Source organism: Chrysemys picta, chromosome 9, assembly GCF_011386835.1.
Source record: "Chrysemys picta bellii isolate R12L10 chromosome 9, ASM1138683v2, whole genome shotgun sequence".
Lineage (NCBI taxonomy): Eukaryota > Metazoa > Chordata > Testudines > Emydidae > Chrysemys > Chrysemys picta.
The window spans coordinates 20926131-20948174 of record NC_088799.1 but is presented as its reverse complement, the minus strand read 5'-3'; the positions used below and the strand labels follow the sequence as shown (position 1 = coordinate 20948174).

At 41.8% G+C, this 22044-nt stretch overlaps 1 long non-coding RNA gene across 1 annotated transcript in view; it reads left to right on the top strand.

The window, feature by feature from the left end:
- The window catches only part of LOC135973565 (uncharacterized), an 87639-nt gene extending 67619 nt beyond the window's left edge, over positions 1–20020 (top strand). The window contains exons 3-4 of the long non-coding RNA XR_010590471.1: positions 13583–13733; positions 19851–20020. This is a non-coding gene — a long non-coding RNA (uncharacterized LOC135973565). The remainder of the gene's footprint in view (positions 1–13582; positions 13734–19850) is intronic.
- The last annotated feature ends 2024 nt before the right edge of the window (positions 20021–22044 follow it).

Below are 22044 nucleotides of genomic sequence, written 5' to 3'. Positions count from 1 at the left end.
AACTTGTCATATGATCTTGGGCAAGCCAGTCTCTGTCTCAGTATCCCTACTTGTAAAAAGGGGATAATAGCTACAGTGATCATCATCTGATACTTATAGCAAGGTTCCAGATATTTAATTTAATTTGATACCATTGTGGCAGGTTGGATCCCCCGTCTGGGATGCCACCTGATGTACTGGGGTCCCACTGAGCCCACCCGTTCCACCAGCCTGGGCTTCCTCATCCTGTCCTTGCTCTGCCAGGCCCTCAAGCCTTCTGTAGCACATACATAGGTAAGGCCACACCCAGCTGCAGACACTGGCTGAAATCAGCTGTGTGTGTGAGGATTCAGCTCGGGATTTACCCAGCAGTCACGTGCACACCTCCTTTGAGGTATAAACCCAAAATTATATTGTCTTATGCTGTATAGAGAGATCTGTACAGTGCAAGCTCATAAAAATCACTCTCTCCTATGAGGTTATCTGATTAGAATATGACCATGCAAATCATTGTTGCTACCACTGTTATATAATTGCAGCAAATATTATACAAAATGTGATGCATGACCAGAAAGGGTTAAGCATCCTGCAAGATAAATGACCCAAATTCAACCTTAGAGACATGTTAAAGTGTGGAGACAGTGCTCGGGGTGGGTACAGCGCATGGAGCCCTGTGGCCAGGAGCAGCGCCAGGGTTTTTGGCGCCTAGGCGGGGGTGCTTCCGCGCTCCTGGTCTTCAGGGCACTTCGGCAGCGGGTCCCGAAGTGAGTGAAAGACCCACCGTAGAATTGCCGCCGAAGACCCGGAGTGTGGAAGGGACCCCCCCCCACCGCCCCTCCCAAATCCTGGCGTCCTAGGCAATGGAAGCGCCGGCCCTGCCTGTGGCCCCCCTGCCTAGGTTCCGACTTGCTGCTGACCACTTCTGGGGCACAGTGTGATGTCGGAACAGGTAGGGACTAGCCTGCCTTAGCCAGGCAGCACCGTCGACAGGACTTTTACTGGCCTGGTCGGCGGTGCTGACCAGAGCCACTGCCACCCAGTCCGTTCCATTGCACGACCCATTTCTGGGTCACAAAACCTACAGTTTGAAAACCACCGATGTAGAGTTTGCATAGTGGTGCCTAAACCCCTCCCCCTATTGGTACTGGCATAGAAATCACTATTGGTGCTTCCGTTGTCAGTTGGGGTAATGTAGATCACCCCTCGGGCTATTCTAATCTATACTAGAGGACTGGCCAGGTATTGGATCAACCCAGGCTCAGGTGAACACAAAGGAGGCTCAGAGGTATCTTTGCACTCCTCCATCTTACTTGCAGTTGTAGCTGAGGATTTGGGACCTATAAATAAAACAGAAAATATTTACAGGAGGCTCAATCATTCCTCTCCCTAGCCCCAGGATGTGTGTAGAAGTCACCAGTTGCATACAGATCTCTCACTGCCTGGGTGTGGGGTGTCTAGGTGAGGGGTCAGCTGTCTTTCTACTGTGTGGTTCCCTCATTCCCTGGATCCTGCAGAAGGATGAAAAATTCAGGATTGATGTGTGGCAAGGAAGGGGATATACATCAACTTCCAGTCATGTATGTTGAGCATCTGATCAGAAGTTAATGCAGCCTCAAATGTATTAACTTCTGAGCAAAGGGCCCTGGTTGCAATAGAACAACACTTTTTAAAGTGAGTCTGAAGAGAAATGGTTATCAGGGGAGCCAACCGAAAGGGCAGGCAGCTATGATGTAGCATGGAAGAACAGGATCTCTGCAGAGATGGCTCTGGCTTGCAGAGGATCATTAGCTATCTATACAGCTCTTGGGTGTCTTCTGGATTTAGGGAGCTGACTTTTCAGCTTCTTTCACAGGGAGCTAATGGTCTACAATGGGAGAATTTGCTAGAAGTCTGCACAGGGAAGCTTCCACAGTTTTACTCCTCCCATACCTGGGAGATGGAGATCTGGTGCCCATGAGTAAAACTGCATAGAAATGCCCTTAAATTATTTTAAAATCTACAAAAGCATTCAGACACTAGTCTGGTATCCAAGATCTATTAGCACAGCCCTACTAGACAGAAGGTATAACTGGAAGTAAGGTCAAATGTTTTCCTTTCCATTCTTTACTCACGCCTCCAGTCACTCAACCAAGAAATTAGATAGTATGTGCATCGACAGTAGAAACTCCAATTAGAGGCTATGAGATTGAATTTATAGTCTTTCCAGCTGAGCCTATTATAGTGATCCACTAGTATACGAATAGTCTCACGTGAGAGGTGAAATTACAAGAATGCTTGTAACCCCCCTTCCAGAAAAAAACACATTGTTACACAGCTATTGTAATAACCACACAATAGTAGAGATCTTCACAGCAATGAAAGGAGAGTTGTATACAAATCATGTTGACACAATAATGAGACCTTTCTTGCCTATGTGTAACTCTCTGCTTATTGCTTTACCCTGTTCCTCCAGTGCAATCCTCCACACTTCTACTAGCTTTAGATATAATAGAAACAGTAGCTACTGCTTGGTTTGTCAGATTCCTCCATGAAAAAAATAAAATAAAGCAAACCGTTCTTGTAGCGGGACAAGAGTAAGAGACATACTCAATAGCCCAATGAACTGAGAGACAAAAAAGTGTTTACATCACACTCAGACTGTCTGAGCACCAATTCATGTAACCAGTTTTGTACCCAGGAGCAGCAGTGATGCTGCTAGAAACAAAGAATGACTTGAAAGAATGTGTGTGTGTGTGTGTGTGTGTGTGAGAAGGTAGTAAATACAGGCACTCCCTGTGGGCTGGGAGAAATTACAAGTATATTTGGAAACTCGTGGCCATTTTTAAAAGACGTGTTAATGTATTGCTAGCACAGCTACCTCTCAGAAAAAGTGACAAATTAGGAGTTCTGCTCCATAAAAGAAAACTCTAGAGGGGCTGTTCTGTATTTGTTGTTTTACTATGGGGTGTGGGTGGGAGCCAAACCAGTGAGGATTTTACAGTAGGAATGCCTTTTTTGGCTTCATTATATCTATCAGTATTGCACAGCATACTCCCACAGTAGCAAGGGAAAGACTAAATTGTTCAGAAAGACTAAACAACAGGGTTTCCTGCCCATGGATGGGACTTGAACTGGCTGCTTTTGGGGGTTACAGCATGGAGCTGATTGATTGCACAATCTGAGATTGAGTGGCACAGGCAGGTTGGCCAACAAGGTCATGTGACAGAATGGGCAGAGACTGACCAGGCCATGTAGGTCAATCAGCCACCTCCAGCTGGTAGTGCCAGGGACTTTAAAGGGACACTTTAATGGACTGCACTGGACCTTTGGCAACTATGGATGTAATTGGTCCTAGGTTTAAAGAAAGCGTTATTTTCTTCTACTGCAGGGCACTCATTGTTCCCTATGTTGTATATTCTTTGCTAAATAATGGGTGGGGCTTAGGAGTGAAATGAAGGGCATGACTCCAAATCATTGTTTGGGTTTTGGGGGCCTAGGAACTAAATGTGTTGATTTAATCCATCTATTGAATCCATATGGAACCTATTGCCTAGCACTAGGACTGGTATCTAAGTATAAGGGAAGTCTGAGCACTTGCCTGAGTGGGTGTTAGACTACTTGATTAACCCAATGCTTGGTTTTTATTGCACAATAAGGGATAGCATGTCTCCCAACAGTTAAAACTCTGCTGGCTTAGTATTTTGACCAGTAGGTCTTGTATGCTAAATGCACAGATAGTAAGAGATGAGGGCCATAGAAGTACCTAATAAGAGGTATTTAATTCCTTGAAGTACCGACAGCAAGATAGATAGGATCACAGCAGATAAGGCTCCAAGAAGACTACCAGCCTCCTGCTACCTATGGCTTGTGTGCATGTGGCAGTAACATCATAGCCTACTACCTTTTTCCACACACAGAATTATCAGTATCTACTTTTGGCCTCCCAGAGGCGATGTTCAAAATACTCTTCCAGTTCACAGCATTAGCGTGATAGTGTCTGGTAGACAAGTCCCTTTCTCTACTCATTTCTAGATTTCTGTTTCCCCCATCTCTTTCCTGGGATTTCTTTCACTACTCCATCCTGTTGCCTACTTCCATCTCCCCCCACATCCATGTTTGCCATTGCTGACTGTGAGCCCTTCTTCCACCTGAAACTGTCTAGTACCCATTTCTGGCAGCACATCAGTCCTACTCTTTAGCTGCTGGTGTCTCCCCAGTTCTCCAGCTCCTGCTGCTGCCGCCACCACCTGCCTACTCGACTGTGTTGTAGTGAGGCTTCCCTAGGACTGGCTTCAAACATCAGATGACAGTATCACATTGCTCCATTTAAAATGATGTAGAAGTCTTTGTGGCAGACTGGAGTATATTGGTATTTTTTAAAAATTGTATGCACATTATATTGTGGTAAGATGCTTTTGGCAGGAGATTGTCAGATGGCACATATTTGTCTGTTTATATATAGGTTTCCGTGTGTGTGTGCATATATATATGTTGAATAGGAGAACAAATAGATGTTGAAATACTCTTGTAATTTGTTGCAGCAAAAGCAACCTCCCTGTTTTGCTGTGTCCTAAAAAAATAAATAAGCATAATTTACAAGTATTGTTGAATAGGAATGCTTTCCCTCTGCTGGTTCTGGCTCCTAGTTATGTTGTAGATCTCGCTGAAAGTGAAAACTGAAAGGGTTTTACTTGCATTTGGTGCAAAAGAGCTTGTTGAATCCTTGTGCGTGTTTGACATTTTTGTTTCATGTGAAGAATTCTATAGTCATGAAGTAATTCATAGAACTTTTTCAGGAAGACTGTAAATTTCAGCCTTTGAATTGTCAGGTCACTGCCAAGCTAAGATCGGAGGTGTATTGACCCTGAACATTCTGCAGCAGCAGTGGAAGTAATTTGTTTGCTTTTTAGAAAGGTCCACTTCTCCCTAGTTTTGCTAAAAAGTGTGTGTTCATACAGCCACACACACACAACTACTGACTTAGTTTTCTTAACCTAGATCAGTAAGCTCCTAGGGGCCAACAGTGTCTTACAAAAAGCTGGTACCACTCCCAGTAAAATGGAACCTTAATCTTAGTGGGGCCTCTGGGCACTACTGTAATAGGAACAGGCGTGGAGGTGGGACCAAACCAGCATCCTAAAACTTTGATGGTGTTCAAAATTAGACGCATCTAATGGCCCCTTTTAGCAGACTTTACACTGGACTGAATGAAAATCCTTGAATCCAATATGTGTGTGCAGGGAGGGGGTTAATCCGGTCTCAGACCTACACAATACTTCTACCCATGGTGTATTTGAAATCCTGATCTTGATTCAGGTCCTAATTTTGCAACTTGAACCTCTCTCTACAGTTTCCTTTTGCAGCACACAAGGGTAAATCTTTCTCATTCAAATGTTAAGGATGCCTGTAATGGCATGGCACTCACCTCTTGCAAGCACCCCTTCTGGTTGGGGTTGTCTGAGGTCTTTAAATAGTCCTAGCTCTGGTATTGGGCATATCCCCAGGGCTTCTTCCCTGGAGGCAATGGTTTCGCCCTCTTGGTCTACTCTGGCCCCAGCTCTCTAGCTGGGCCACTAAGTTGACCTGTTCCCCTTCTGGCGGTTTAATCGCTGTTCGAGTGTAGGCCAGTGGCCTATGGGGGTTGAGGGTTGGGGAGATCCGGGTCCACCCACTACTCCTGGTCCCAGCCCAGGGACTCTAAGAATAGCAACCATATACCGCCATGTCCCTTTAACCACATGGCTTTCAATCCCTGAGCCACTTCCCTGCAGGCCCCAGTCTTTGCCAAAACTTCCCCCTTACCTCAGGGCTCATCTAAGTTCAGACCCAGTAGCTAGTGAGCCAACCAGGAGCTCTTCCTCGCTGCCCCAATCCCTGCCCACACTGAGCTGTCCGTGATGCTGCAGTTCCTTTTGGCCAGTCAGGAACACCATCTGCATCCTCTAGCTCAGTGGCTCCCAACCTTTCCAAGCTACTGTACCCCTTTCAGGAGTCTGATTTGTCTTGAGCACCCCCAAGTTACATCTCATTTAAAAATTACTTGCTTACAAAATCAGACATAAAAATGCAAAAGTATCACAGCACACTGTTACTGAAAAATTGCTTATGTTCTCATTTTTACCACAAATTATAAAATAAACAAATTGGAATATAAATATTATACTATACACTGAAATGTAAGTACATAGAGCATTGTCTGTATGAAATTTTAGTTTGTACTTACTTAACTAGTGTATTTTATGTAGCCTCTTGTAAAACTAGACAAATATCTAGATAAGTTGATGTACCTCTGCATAACCCCATGGGTAGATGTACCCCTGGTTGAGACCCACTGCTCCAGCAAGGAACTGACTGTCTCTGGCTCTGCAACTCCTTTTATATGGCCCTCCTGGACCCTGACTGGCAGCTTCCCCTGCTGCCTCTTTGATTGGCTGTTTGGAGGGCTCCTCTGTTGCTCTTTTCCTGTGATGGGTGTGGCAGGACACTGAGGCCTCCAGCAGGGAGCCTCTAGGCCTAGTCCACCCCATCACAATGCCATTACAGTGGAGTCGCATCTTACACAGGGGTTAGGTTCTAAAGTCAGCACGTAAGGCGAAAATCGCATATAGTCAAAATTACCCTTGAAAATCCCTTAAATCGCCCATAAAGTACAGTATACATGGTTTTGTGTACAGTATACAACCCTGTACAGTAATATGTATAATGTATACAGTAATGTACAGTATATAATAGAGTACATATGCAAAATATAATTTTACAGTACTGTATTTTTAATTACATAAAAGAGAGAGAGATGGAAGAATGAAAGAATAAAAAAGGAAAACAGTAAACCCGATCACTCACCATTCATCCTGGATATTCTTGCTAGTCTACGATGATGATGACACTATTGGGGGGGTCGTCAGGGCTTGATGTCGATCCAGGAGACGATGGGCCAGGCTCATCTGCTGCTGGTTGTTTTTCTTTGAAAAACATGGTGATCGGCAACTGTCGCTGTTGTCTCTTGAGCTGCTCAAACATTTCTTCATACGGTCTCAAATCGTCCATAATACTACGTGTGATTTTGAGGCTTCGTTCCACAGAGGGATCGTATTCAGAAATTAAATCATTCAAGTATTTCACTGCTTGGAACACTTCAGCAAATTTATGAAGATTCCAACTTGCTGGCTCTTCCTGTTCGTCGCCATCATCTTCATCTTCTGTAGGCGATTTTATCAGTTCCTCTAACTCTTCGTTAGTCAATGTTTCTCTATGGCTCTCAATTAATTCTTCAATTTCTTCCTCAAGGATGTTGATGAAGCTATCACCACCCACTTGTCTGGCCACCTGAACAATGCGTTTCACTTCTTTGTCAATGGTCGGGAAACCCTTAAAATCATTCACCAATTCTTCCCATGGTTTCGCCAACATGCATTGACTGTTCCATGCTTGATTGCATCCATTGCCTGTTTAATATAAGTGATGCAATCGGCAATGTTGAAGGACTTTCAACACTCCATCACGTTAAGATTGGGATCAGCATTCATAGCACTATGTATCCGTGAGAACATAAGCCTCGTGTACATGGCCTTGAAACAGCGAATCACGCCTTGGTCGAGAGGTTGGAGGATGGAGGTGTTATTAGCGGGGAGAAAGACTACTTCAACGTCATTATGTGCAAACCGGAGTGCCTCAGGGTGGCCAGGAACATTGTCTACGATCAGCAACACTTTAAAGTCAAGTGCTTTCTTTTCGAGGTACCGCTTGACCTCTGGAATGAAACACTTGTGGAGCCAATTCAGAAATAATACTGCCGTCACCCAAGCTTTTTTATTTGATTGCCAGAACACAGGCAGGAGATTTTTGTTCTTGCCTTTTAGGGCATAGGGATTTGCAGCCCTGTAGAGCAAGCCCGGCTTTATTAAATACCCAGCTGCATAGCCACAAAACAACACAGTCACACGGGCTTTAGCTGCTTTGAAGCCAGGGGCTTGTTTTTCTGATTTCAAAATGTAAGTACAAAATGTAAGTTGGTCACTTTTTTTCAAGAAGAGCCCTGTCTTGTCAGCATTAAAAATTTGTTACGGAAGATGGCCCCTTTTCTTCTATGATTTTCTTTAATTGTTCGGGGTAGGCTTTTGCTGCCTCTTTATTGGCAGATGCATCTTCACCAGTAGTCTTGCACGTTTTTGAGGTTGAAGTGGTTCCTAAAACTGTTAAGCCAACCTTGGCTGGCTTTGAATTCCTTCTCATCAGAAGGCTGTCCCTCTTCAGCGGGAGGTTTAAACAGTGTGTAGAGGCTAAGAGCCTTTTCTTGCAACATGTTGCCATCGATAGACACACGTTTACGGTTCATGTCTTCCAGCCATAAGTTTAATGCCTTTTCAGTCTTCACTAAAGCATTATTATGCACCTGGCTCGTCACCTTAGCAGTTATTGGAGCACTTGCTGCCACGGCTTGATGAATTTCTCTCTCTCGAATCTTGATGGCATGGATGCTAGATTCATTGTAGCCATATTTACTCGCCACGTTGGAGACCGACATACTGTCTCTCAATAAGCCCAACACAGCCAGTTTTTCCTGCAGCGTTGGAACAGATCACTGTTTCTTCAGTTGAGCACCAGATGAAGTAGTTGGCTTGCGTTTAGAGGCCATATTGTATGAAAAATACATCTCTTTAAACACTAGAATCACGCTCAGCGTGGCGAGATGCTCACACTATGAGAGGCATGCAGGAACTGAGACCGACTGAGGGAACAGCAGATTCACGTCTCCCATCTCATGCTCACTCTGGGGCATACGCAAATTCAACTATACGCGCTCAATGAGCGTAAGTTTAAATGCGCGTGTGATGCAACTCCACTGTAATTCGGATAATTTTTCAGTGTTGTTTTGACATATGTGTGTGCCTTCACTTTGACATTTAATAACAAAACATCATGTTATCTACCCTTCCAAGGATAAATTAATCTCCATATTTTTCTGTACTGCCATTATTTCCTCCTTGTTGGCCACTTGTCTGATCAAGGTCATTGTGATGTGGAAACTTCTTATAGTTCTTTAGTCTGTAATAAATTCAGGGTCTGGTTCTGGATTTCATGAGTTGGGCTCAGTTTGATTTAGAAGGAGTATCAATTTCTTTCTTTCTTTCTTTCTTCCTTTCTTCCTTTCTTCCTTTCTTCCTTCCTTCCTTCCTTCCTTCCATTCATTTTATAGGCAAAGACCAAATATTTCAAACCTGGGTGCCTAAAGATAGATGCTTAAATCAAAGCAACAAATGTAATAATTACCATGCAACAAATCATGTGTGCTGAACCATTAAAGTTAAGGGGAATAGTGGGTGCCCAGAACCTTTGCAAATCAAATTTATTTCAATTTAGGTGCTCCAATATGGATTTCAGTATCTAGCTTTAGGCATGCATTTTGATGATCTTGGTGTAACCCTTTATCAATGTGGCTGTCATGTATCTTGCATCTGGCATGATGCTGTCACAGTTGGCAGCCCTGTCACATCTGTATGTATCTCAGTTACTTTGCCACACATCCAACTGAGCCGTGGGAAGGCAACAGGCATTTGATTGCAGCTATGCCTTCTGGACATAAGGGGCCACTGCAAAGCCAAGCAGATGCTTCCCTTCTGACTGCTTGCCCTGTTGGATCACAGCCTGGAAGGAGCAGTCAGGAGCAGACAATGGAAGTGACAGCAACTGGAGGTGATGGCAGTGATATGGGCAGCAGCAACCTCCCCACCCCACCAGAAGATGAGGAGTCCTGGGCTGGCCCCTGCTTGCCTCAGGCCTCAGTGAACTACACCAGGATCCTTGCTGCCCCCTCTCTATCCTCCCTGGCACCTTTCTAGGAAACCGAGGCAGCCACCCAACACCTGTTCTCCCAGCAGCCCCCTAACTCCGGGTCCAACTCCCCAGCCAGTAGCTCACCCAGTTTCCTACAGACACCCTCTGGTGCCCACTTGCCTACCCCAGCCACAGCTACTGTGTTTTCTGCTGCTACATGCCCTGCTCCGTATCATTGACTGGGGCAGGCAGGGTATGTTTTCTGAAAGCTTAAATTTATGGCTATATACAAATAAGCTCTTTAATTTGCATTAAAATCACACAAGAAGTTACATAAAATTTGGCAGCTAAATATCTTCATTTTGTGCCATGTTTTCTTACATGTGAAATGCTCTGGCTCAGGATCCAATCTCTGGTTAGATATAACCACCACATTTTTGCTTATTCTTTCAAGGAAATGGATGATATTTGCTTGGGAATACCTGTGGCTCTAATATCTGTTGCTTTATTTATGTGGCCTCACATCCAGTCAGTTCAATTTGAAATACTTGATGATGATGTAGTTACAAAGTCAATATTTCAGAACAGCTGGAAAGGGAGGGGGGAAGTTAAATAAAGGATATCAGTATCTGGACCAATCACTTTAAGTCTCTATCATTAATATAGGTCAACTGATGTGAAATAATTACATTATCTTTAACTGTGTTCTCTGGTATATTTCTTCATAGATTGTGTTTTTATAGATCACCCTTCTACTGCTCTTTGATATTAACATATTCCCAGATGCATATTGGTAACGTTCAAACTTTCTAATGTTTCAGATATACTTTAGTAAAAGCAATGAATTTATATTTAATGGAGCCCAAGTGTCGGAGTCATTCTGATTACATTTCTAGCTAAGATAATATTTCAGAAAATACACAGAATTATCAGAAATAATTATATAGTCATTATTTGATAGCTAACAATGGAAAATATTTTTTCTCCCATAATATGATCTATTCTTATGATACAGCATCCCTGTTAGCTTTCTATAATTCTATAGTTTCAACTGCTACTTTTTTTCTGAGATGCAGATTTGCTAATGAGTTATTTTCTTTCACTAGGTCAATTGTTTCACTGACCAGTGAAGCTAAATAATGACACCTTTTTTTAAACAAGAGCTCATAACATTGTATTTGGCATGCTAACCAGAAATGCCAAGGTCACTCTTCTGTGCTTGTCAGATAATGCATCATTTACAAGAAGAATTACTAGAATAACACAGAAAATTGTTTATTTCCTTTCAGCAGTTGTACTCAGAATGGATTTTAGTTAAGGAAATGAAAAATATCTAGCATGTTGTAGCAATCGGTAAGTGGCTTTGTCCTTTTTTGTGCACACAACTGCAAATTATACTTGACAAAAGAGGAAATAATGCCCCAAAAGTGATGCTCTTGCAGACAGCACACAGGTTTTTTTTAAAGGCTGTTCCAGAGTGGCAGACAAATAAGGTTACTTATGTGTTGTATTGTAAACATTAGTTGCTTGATTAGTAAAAGATTACATACAGTGTGGCTGCTGGCTCACATTAGCCTTGTCTGCCTTCAAGAAGTGCACTTTTGCAACCTGCATATTGATGTCATAGTACTGATGCCAGGTACAATGTTGCAGTGCCTGTCCTATTTATCCTGTCTCAGGTGCTCATGGTACACAACATCCACATGCTGCATTCCCAGATAGGCTCAGAGCTGTTGTTGTAGCACCTATTCCTAGCACAGCTCCATGGAGCAGATGCATAATATCTGTGGTATATATTATTGATTTGCAACCTGTTCACATTTGTTGCCTATGTCCAGTGGTTTTATCACTGGGCGCTTTAGTCTGAGTAAGGAGTGTAGAATTTGGCCCTTAATGTAGTTTTGAAATTCCCAGGGGTGGATATGACAGCATTTTTATGGCAGTTGATTCTGGCTGTTGGATACCATGTTCTAGTCCTTCCAACTTGTAGGCTAGCAGTTCTCCCCAGTGTCTATGCTTTGCTTGCTTGAGGTTTCCTGATTCAGTGCCAGTCCTGCCCCGACATTTGTAAGAGTAGCTGAGTGATTGTTCTAGGTTGTGTCACTGGCCTGAGAACCTTAATAATGGCACCAAGTAAATAGATTGTACTGATGAATCTGGTGCTGTATTTTTGGTTTTTGTCAGCTTCTTTGATGGAGCTTCAGGGAACATATCTGGCAATCTACAATGAGCCTCAAAATTGAGCCATGTTTTGCATGTGTATCCATTTGTATGGGCAATTAACACATTTGTGAGTACTTGTGCTAAATTGCATGTCATTCTTTGAAAATGTGATTTGTGTCCATATGATCCTGGCTTTATTTTTCTTCCCCTTAGTTTTAATTATGAACTTCCCCCTCATTTAACTTGTATTTTTAACAATAGCACTCATGCTTTGCCTTCTTGGTATGAGTTTCTAGATTTACATGAGCATTTCCCTGAGGGAAAAGTCTATGCAGTGAGGTGCATAGAATGCACTGGATCACTGGTGGGAAGGGTGACAGTCAGGGCAAGGGGAAACAGTTCAGTGTACTCTTCATATAAGAATAAAGATCACCCAGACCTTTAAAAACCCAAAGAGCAGTCACACAGATAATAAATATGAGTCATTTTAATGTCAAATATTTACCTGAGGACATGAAATTGCTCAAGTGTACATGTGCACACACACGAATGCACCTCCTGTGAAATCTGTGTGGAGTGTCTGCTTTCCCTTTGCTAATATTCTAACTTTGTCAAATAACTTAACGGAAGCAATATATTTCCCCGTTACAGGCCCTATTAGGTAGAAAATATTTTCACTTTTTCCTTTTAAGCAGCAGAACCTTTTCTTTCCTCAGTCCCATTAATGGTATTTCACGATCTGCAAAAAAACCCCATGAATATATTCAGAGCATGGCGGTGACACCAATTTTATGAATATCATATTGCACTTCTAGCCTGACATCTAGACAATGTAATTATACTCAACATCTTTTTTGAGGGGAAAAGTTTGGAGGCGTCTCTTGATATAAAATACGGGTAATAAAAGTTTGACTGACCTTGAGAATACTCCGAATTCCAGGACTATTGTTCAAGTTAGTTTAAGCTATAAAATTAAATCTAAAGAAAGTTTGCTTCTTAACAGTAGTTTTTCAGTGACTTTTACAGGAAAATAATGTTTCCATATATTATGTGTGTTTCAGATGATGAATTACAGGTAAAGGTAAATTTCAATTTATTTTACCTTGAAAAACAAACAAACATTGGTTTATGATTCCCAACTATTTTAAAAAACTCTGTATACAACTTTTGTACACTTAGAGCCTGTTCCTGAATGTCCTTTCAATCAAGCATAATGCCTGCTACTGTCTATAGTTCCTCCGAGTGTTGCTACTATAGGACTATGCATGGTAGTTAGCACTATGCTGAGCAGTAAGAGTTTGCAGGATCTGATTCTCATATACAGATGTTATAATGTGGGATTTTCAGAAGTGCTCCGTGTTGGCCTAACCCTGCCATGGTTCACTGAGAGCAGAGTTAGTTGATGCTCCGTGCTTTTGGAAATCCCACCCTAAATGTTTAAAAAATACTGTAATTCTTTCACTTACCTGCTAAAATTGACTCTTGTTTCCTCTGAATAACTCGTCTTCACTGACACTCAACATGGAGCCAGGTGTGAAAACACTTGTATACTTGCTGCTATGTTTAAAGTGTTCATGATTTATTTTGTCCATATGCATAATGCTTAAAATAAATGCAACCATTTAATTGAAATACATTAAATATAGATGAATAACTAGGCTTTTTAAAGTGTTTATATTTCATACAGAGAGATCTGATCGAATATGTGAACAATAAATAGCTATTGAACCAAACTTACCGCTGACGCAAGTGGACATGGACTTCAGAGATGACACCTGCAGTAAATTTGGCTCATTGGCTTCTGATGAGTTGAGCGTTGAGATTTATTTCCTTGAGAGGTAACTACTGACCTAATCTAACTTGTATTTAGCATGTAAATGTAAATGATGTGCAGGGAAAAAAGCATATGTATTGTTACACTATTTCTGGATGTTTTAATCTGAAGTTGCTCCATTATGGCCATAAACTTCTTAAATGTAACTTTTTTTTTCTGAACTTGTCAATTTTCTTTGGAAGGATAGTTTGAAAAATCTATTGTTGCTCTTTACTAATCTAATTGATTAATACTGCTAACCTTGATGAAGAAGTGAATGACAGAAACTGTTGATTCATCGTGTCTATACTCAGCCAATTGTCATTCATGAGTCAGAACTTTCATATGGAACATAAAGCAGCATATGGACCAAATCCAGTCCTCCTTACTCATGTGAGTGGCACCACTATGACATAAATGGTTCTAGCTGTGACTCTGATTCTGACTGACAACTTGTGCTTAAGGTGATTTCAGTTCAAGAAATCATATTTTAAGCATGTGCTTAATTTTAATGGGATGTAAGCTCGTGCTTAAAGTTAAGCATGTAACTAAGTGCTTTCCTCACTGGGGGACCTGTGTGAGTTAGGAAAGCAGGATTTGGCCCTCCATTATGAAACATGGAACTTACTATTTCCCCACTTGGCTGGGACATCAGTCAAAGGCTCAAAGATTTTGAGAAATTATTCTAAATGTAAACTGATTTCAGATCCCATTGGGGAGCTGTAACCTGCCTAAGAGGCTTAATTAGACTAACTGCCTGAAAAACAGCATAAGGCATATGGGTCAATTCCTATTGAAAATTGTTTTATGGGCCCTTTGATAGCTCCAGCGGCATATGCATGAACTTTTAAGGATCTTAAACTAAGCCTCTTGTTTAGTGCATTATTTCCTTAAGGAGAATTTTAATCACAGGAATGGTTACATTTAAGAGCTTCATATTCTGACTTTATTTTGATTTGATAACATACAAGTGGTGTGGGAATTCATCTGAAAAACTAACCTGATAATTTGTTGAAAATTTTGTCAGCGAAGTCTAATATCCCAGCTTTTTGTAGAGTTGGTATGCTTGGGAATTATTTTTATTAATAGAGGAATATTTAGTAAATATTTGCTAAGGGGAATTTTATGGAGTATGATGGTGATGTAAGCTATTTGTTAAAATAAACCAGTCATTTGTTAAATTTTTCTCTACCAATATCTTTTTGTGAAAATGTTTTGGGAAAAAAACCTCTTCCACTTTTGCTGATCAAACCAACAAAATTGTGTGACATGCTACAATTAAACCTTAAGACTCAGACTGAGTATATTTGTCCTCAGTAAATTTCAGCAAGGGAAAAGGCATGTGTTCTTAGGATGACCAGACAGCAAGTGTGAAAAATTGGGACAGGAGTGGGGGGTAATAGGTTTCTATATAAGAAAAAGCCTCAGATATCGGGACTGTCCCTATAAAATCGGGACATCTGGTCACCCTATATGTTCTTGTCTTAGGCATCTCAGCTGCCCTATCTCCAGATTTCTCAACATGAGGCCTGCATCCCATTCAACCACCATTCATAATCTCCCTGTCCTCTATTCAAAGGCTGCACTATGCCATCATTACTCCTCTTCCCATCCTGCGGTATAGACGATGAAAGAAGATTCCCCCAACTGGGGAGAATATGTTTCTCTCTGCCCATCTATCTCATGAAGCTGGCATAACCACTCAAAGATCCATGCCCAACTCCCTGGTCACTGACCACTTTCTAAAATGTCAAGTCAAAATTAATTGCATTTATTTCACCTGAAAATCTTTATTTGGTTTGCGTTTGTGAAAGGTTAGTGAGTTTAGCAGAAGCTGACACCTCTGTTCAACTGCTATCATATGGGCAATTGTCTCTTAATCCTCGTGGTCAGTGGACAACATTTTATACTGTGCTTACATAGCCCTTATGAGCTTCCCTTCCATGTTTTCTTCCACATGCAGAACTGGCAGACCCAATTCCATCTCCCTACCCTTTATTTATGAGCTGGGTTGTGTCATGAAAGAAGAAAGTAACATCAGCCCAACGACACTGATCTTGTATCAATCCATTCTGTTCTACATAGGGTCTTACACTACATTAATCACCATAATGTCTTCTGGTAGCATCTTACCACTGGACTATCTTCTGTCGCATGTGGTTCATCCTTTCTCATATCCTCTGTCCAGGAGGAAAACTCTGTGTGCAGTGCAGTGTTTTGTTTTGCTAGGGGGTTGGCTTGGTACACACTGCTATGTGTCGAAGATGTGCAGCCTGTATTTGTGACAGAAGGTAGTGAGGTTTGTGATGGTCTTTAGTTCATGTCGGAGTTTGTTCCAGTCTAGGACTGGCCCCAGAGATCTGGACCACCATTCTTTGGCTGATGTGCATCTTCTGTAGCACCCAAACCACCAAGCAAATCAACAAGTGTTGGCTCATTGCATTCTGGCACTAAATGTCATTCTTATTAGCAGCACTGTGCACAGGTCAAAGGCCATTGGCAGGCATTTTGGAGAACATTGCAATGCCACTGCCTCTCTGGCACCTTTTATAAGCGCTAATTCATTTTAATTAAAAATAAAAGGAAAAAATATAACTGGTGGATTGGCCCTTATGCTGTAAAGAACTCTGAAACACAACAATGTTAGTACGTATGTAGTGCCCCCTCTCCACCCGATTGCCTTCTTTAATGCCAATCTGCTTACAGATTTTGATGGACAGGTCTGGGTTCTTCTGGATCCTGTCACCCACTCAGCAGGGTGTATCTTCTTTATTTTTTCCTATTAATTAATTTGGCGGTGCCTCCATGCCCCTCGCTCCTTCCTGGCAGGGTCACCAGAGCAGCTTGGGAGGAAAATTCTAACCACAGGGTAATCCCCACTTACTTGCCAGATAGCTGGAGACTTCCAAGAAATAACACAAACACATACAATATATTCAACACAATAATTATATTAAACAGGAGACAAATATAACAGGGTAAAACACTATTGTTAGGTTCACTGGTGCCCACGCTCCTAATACCGTGACTTTCCCCAGTCACGTGACTTGATGTAGCAAATGTAAGATTAGTGTCCCATTGGTACGTGTACTTTGTTGGGGCCCTTGATGACCTATGTCCACAAAATTCTTCTCTGCAGTGATTTAGCAGTGTGGCTGATTCGGTTCAGTACAGCCCAAAGGACTCACAAGTGGGAGAAGGTGGTAAATCGCTCCAGAGGTTTAATATGCAGCTGGTTATAGAGTCCCAAACCCTTACTCCCTGGCTTGAGGACACAGTTCAGGGAGTAGGGAGTCCCCAAAACAAATTCCCTGATTGACTAACTGAAAGATGGTGCACTCACAAACTCCATGAATGATCCTCAGGTTCAGAGATGACTCTGGACTCCTCAGTCACTGCAGAGGGGCTGATCTCTGCTGGCAGGGATCCTCTTCAGGTAGGAATCAGGCTGCTTCCGTCCCAGGATTTCCCCTCACCACAAAGGGGTGCAGGGCTCAAGGTACTAAAATCTGTACTAAAATCCAAACTGTCGTCTCCTAGCCCAGCGTCCAGACACACACACAGCAGGCAGCAGCCCTGGACTAGCAGACAGAGCAGAGCTGACCAGGTGGTGACTGGTCTCCCCTAGGGAGCTGGAGGGCTAACTCAGCCTGGCTGGGGAAGTTTCCCAGCAAAACTCTACAAACTGGGAATTTCCAGTGGAAAAGGAAAAACCCAGCTGAGGGATCTTGTTTTCAGGTCCCTAGAGGCCAGTTCTCAGGAGGAATCTGGCATGCAGGCCTGGGACTTACTAGCTCCCCACACAGCCAGTCCTGACCTTGCCCTGGCTGGCTCCAAACTGACTCAAAAATGGCTTCTCCTCTTTCCTGAGCTGCCAGCAGACAGAACCCCAAGAATTTAGATAATCTCCTTGGGGGTTACACTTAAATAAAAATCTTCTAATAAGCCTCCACCAAATGTCTGTCTATCCTTCTGTGCCATACTATTTCTGAACAATAAAATTGCCATTTGGGACCCTGAGCTAATAAGTTTCATGTAAAGCAATATCATTTCTGACAGCTGTGAGCCAAGCTGCACCTTGTCTATAAAGTAAATAAATCTATTCCCTCTCTACTCTCGATATGACTATCGGTCGAAGCATGTCCACTGAGGTATGTGAAGCATGGCTGAATGCTACAGTGTAACTAGAGCCCTCAAAGGCAACACAGAATCAACACAAGGTGTTAGATTCTTTTTTTTCCACAGGGTAATTTAAAGGATCCTTTCTAGTTTAAGATAAAGTGGTACGTTGATATTGGTTGTTATACGGCATTCTCAGAATATACAGTACATATTTTTCCTACATTCAGGAAAGTTTGTAACCAGGAAAAATTCTCAAGTCCAGCCAATCTATGCTGGGCTGGATTGGGGGGAGGACGAATTGAAGCGTAAAATCCTCTTTGTGCTTCCTTGATGCTGGGAGCTTGTTTGGGTCTCCATGTCAATTAGAACAATAGCAGGGCTGTCATAACTTACACACCATTAATGGCTCCCTAGTGACCATTTCACTGGCCTAGGATTGCCATAGTTCAGGTGCTCTGGTCACTTGCCTGAGACACCCAACAATGCAAGGGAAATCCTCAGATGCCCCGTTATGGCAACACTTCCATGGCACAAAGGTGGCAGAGCAGGGCTGAGAATATGGCCAAAATAGTGGATTATTTTCTTATGGGAAGAAAAATGAATTGAACTGATACAGATGTGAAGATGCAGCTGAATAGCAACATTGGTGTAAGTGAGGTCAGAATCTAAATATCTAGTTAGGCTCCTATAAAATCACCTATCGCTGTGGTATGAGTGCCTTTTCAAGATCTGCCAACTTGCACTCAAAGTCCTCTCAGCTGCCAACCCAAGTGGTGCATATCACTCAGTCAACCTGGACTTGGAGTTAATAGACCTGGAACTGCACCTATGTTTTAACACAGCTGAAAGGGACTCCTATCCTTGGGAGAATGTGGTGAGACAATGTCATTATTATCTAAACTCCCTACTTGTGTTTGGGTCATTGAGCAATTACTTGGATTTTAAGGAAATAATGGACAAATGTATGTAAAATACAGGACAAATCTTTATTAAGGGAAGTAATATTCTATTCATAAGGATATGCATGCATGCTTTTGTATAGTGTATTAATTTTTTCATGATTCTCTCAGAAATATGGGACAAACTGCACCCTTTATTGAGGTGACAAATCTGAGGAACTGTCACAGATTGAAGTGTCACTAGAGGAGGTTTTGGAATTAATTGATAAACTTAACATTAACAAGTCACGGGGACCAGATGGCATTCACCCAAGAGTTCTGAAAGAACTCAAATGTGAAGTTGTGGAACTATTAACTAGGGTTTGTAACCTGTCCTTTAAATTGGTTTCTGTACCCAATGACTGGAAGATAGCTAATGTACCGCCAATATTTAAAAAGGGCTCTAGAGATGATCCCGGCAATTACAGACCGGTAAGTCTAACGTCGGTACCGGGCAAATTAGTCGAAACAATAGTAAAGTCATCTTTTAAAAAAAAAAAGTTACATTTTAATGTGGCTCCAATGAACTAACTAGGTCCCTGATCCAGTAAAACCAGGGCCAGTCTTAGGGGCAAGGTAATCACCCTGAGTCACAACTTTTAATGGTGCCAAATCACCAGTGTGGGGTGCACATCACTCGGTCTATTTAGTCATTCATTTTACTCTGCTGCTCCACTCATCTGTTGTTGTGTGGTTTTGTTTTGGGGTTTATTTATTTTGGGTAAACTGCTGGGTGACACTGAAAATGTTTTCCACCCTGAGGAGAAAAATCCCCAGGGGCAGCCCCGCTGCAGACACACAAGTAACTTTACACACACAAATAGTCCCATTCACTTAAATGGACTGCTCACATGAGTGAACGTACTCAAGCATAAGTGTTTGCAGGAAAGGGACCCAAGATATTTCAATAAATTGCTTAAACATGAATGAAACCCATGCAATGTAATGTGAACTATTCCAGACACTGGAATACTTTAGTTTCGCTAAAATCATTACCAAGTCTAGTCACACATTTTTATGAAATTATACTGGGACAAAATTCTCACACTAATTATCTCTGTCTTGCTTTTCTCTCTTTTTAGGTTCTGGATATCTTTAAGGAGCCAACACACCTTACTTTTCCACAGGATAATTAAAATGTCCTTAAGCAATATCTCAAATTGCAATGTCTACACACAAATGGAACCATTTACCTATTTTTACTATTTAATTTTGCTCAATGGATTTACTGGGAGGAGTTTTGCCCTATGGGCGTTCACTCGAAACAATAGTAAAGAATAAAATTGTCATAAATTTGTTGAGCAAAAGTCAACATGGTTTCTGTAAAGGGAAATCATGTCTTACTAACCTATTAGAGTTCTTTGAAGGGGTCAACAAACATGTGGACAAGGGGGATCCAGTGGACATAGTGTACTTAGATTTCCAGAAAGCCTTTGACAAGGTCCCTCACCAAAGGCTCTTATGTAAATTAAGTTGTCATGGCATAAAAGGGAAGGTTCTTTCATGGATTGAGAACTGGTTAAAAGACAGAGAACAAAGGGTAGGAATTAATGGTAAATTAATGGTAAATTCTCAGAATTGAGAGGGGTAACTAGTGGTGTTCCCCAAGAGTCAGTCCTAGGATCAATCCTATTCAACTTATTCATGATCTGGAGAAAGGGGCAAAAAGTGAAGTGGCAAAGTTTGCAGATGATACTAAACTGCTCATGATAGTTAACACCAAAGCAGACTGTGAAGAACTTCAAAAAGATCTCACAAAACTAAGTGACTGGGCAACAAAATGGCAAATGAAATTTAATGTGGATAAACATAAAGTAATGCACATTGGAAAAAATAACCCCAACTATACATACAATATAATGTGTACTAATTTAGCTACAATGAATCAGGAAAAAGATCTTGGAGTCATCGTGGATTGTTCTCTGAAGACATTCACACAGTGTGCAGAGGTGGTCAAAAAAGCAAACAGGATGTTAGGAATCATTAAAAAGGGAATAGAGAATAAGAAGGAGAATACAGATGTGGTCTCCTCATCTCAAAAGAGATATACTGGCACTAGAAAAGGTTCAGAGAAGGGCAACTAAAATGATTAGGGGTTTGGAACGGGTCCCATATGAGGAGAGATTAAAGAGGCTAGGACTCTTCAGCTTGGAAAAGAGGAGACTAAGGGGGGATATGATAGAGGTATATAAAATCATGAGTGATGTGGAGAAAGTAGATAAGGAAAAGTTATTTACTTATTCCCATAATTCAAGAACTAGGGGTCACCAAATGAAATTAATAGGCAGCAGGTTTAAAACAAATAAACGGAAGTTCTTCTTCACACAGCGCACAGTCAACTTGTGGAACTCCTTACCTGAGGAGGTTGTGAAGGCTAGGACTATAACAGCGTTTAAAAGAGAACTGAATAAATTCATGGAGGTTAAGTCCATTAATGGCTATTAGCCAGGATGGGTAAGGAATGGTGTCCCTAGCCTCTGTTTGTCAGAGGGTGGAGATGGATGGCAGGAGAGAGATCACTTGATCATCACCTGTTAGGTTCATTCCCTCTGAGGCACCTGGCATTGGCCATTGTTGGTAGACAGGATACTGGGCGAGATGGACCTTTGGTCTGACCCAGTATGGCTGTTCTTATGTCATATGGAACTCAGGACACCAAACACATAAGGCTAATCTTTTGCCCATTGAAGTCTTTCCATTTACTGCAAAGGATCTTTGGATGGGGCCTCAAGTAATGGATTTACCTTAAAATAAGGCTTGGGATAGTCATTCTATTGGACTAACTCGTTAGGACTGTGGGAAGGTTTCTTACAATGGTGATGAGTTAAACTTATCTGCTGGGAGTCTCAGGTCTGATTTTTTTCACTGACATGATGGCACTTAAAACTGTTCTATGATGTTTTTAATTTTTAAACTAAGGGCTGGGGGAAAGCCGACAGGTGCGGAAAAGCACGTGGTTCAGACAGACATCCCTTACGGGAGGATCCATTAATGAAGATTCTCTATGTCCTAGTAAGGAGACGAGGATGGAAGATGGTAAAATACGGGTAGGATCTGATGAGAAATAGTCAAATAAAAAGAGTCCCTTTCAATTACATCATGTAATGGCAGACAGCTAAAAAGTGACAAGTTTTTAAAGTGCTTACATACAAATGCTAGAAGTCTAAATAATAAGATGTGTGAATTGGAGTGCCTGGTATTAAATGAGGAAATTGATATAATAAGCATTACAGAAACGTGGTGGAATGAGGATAATCAATGGGACACAGTAATGCC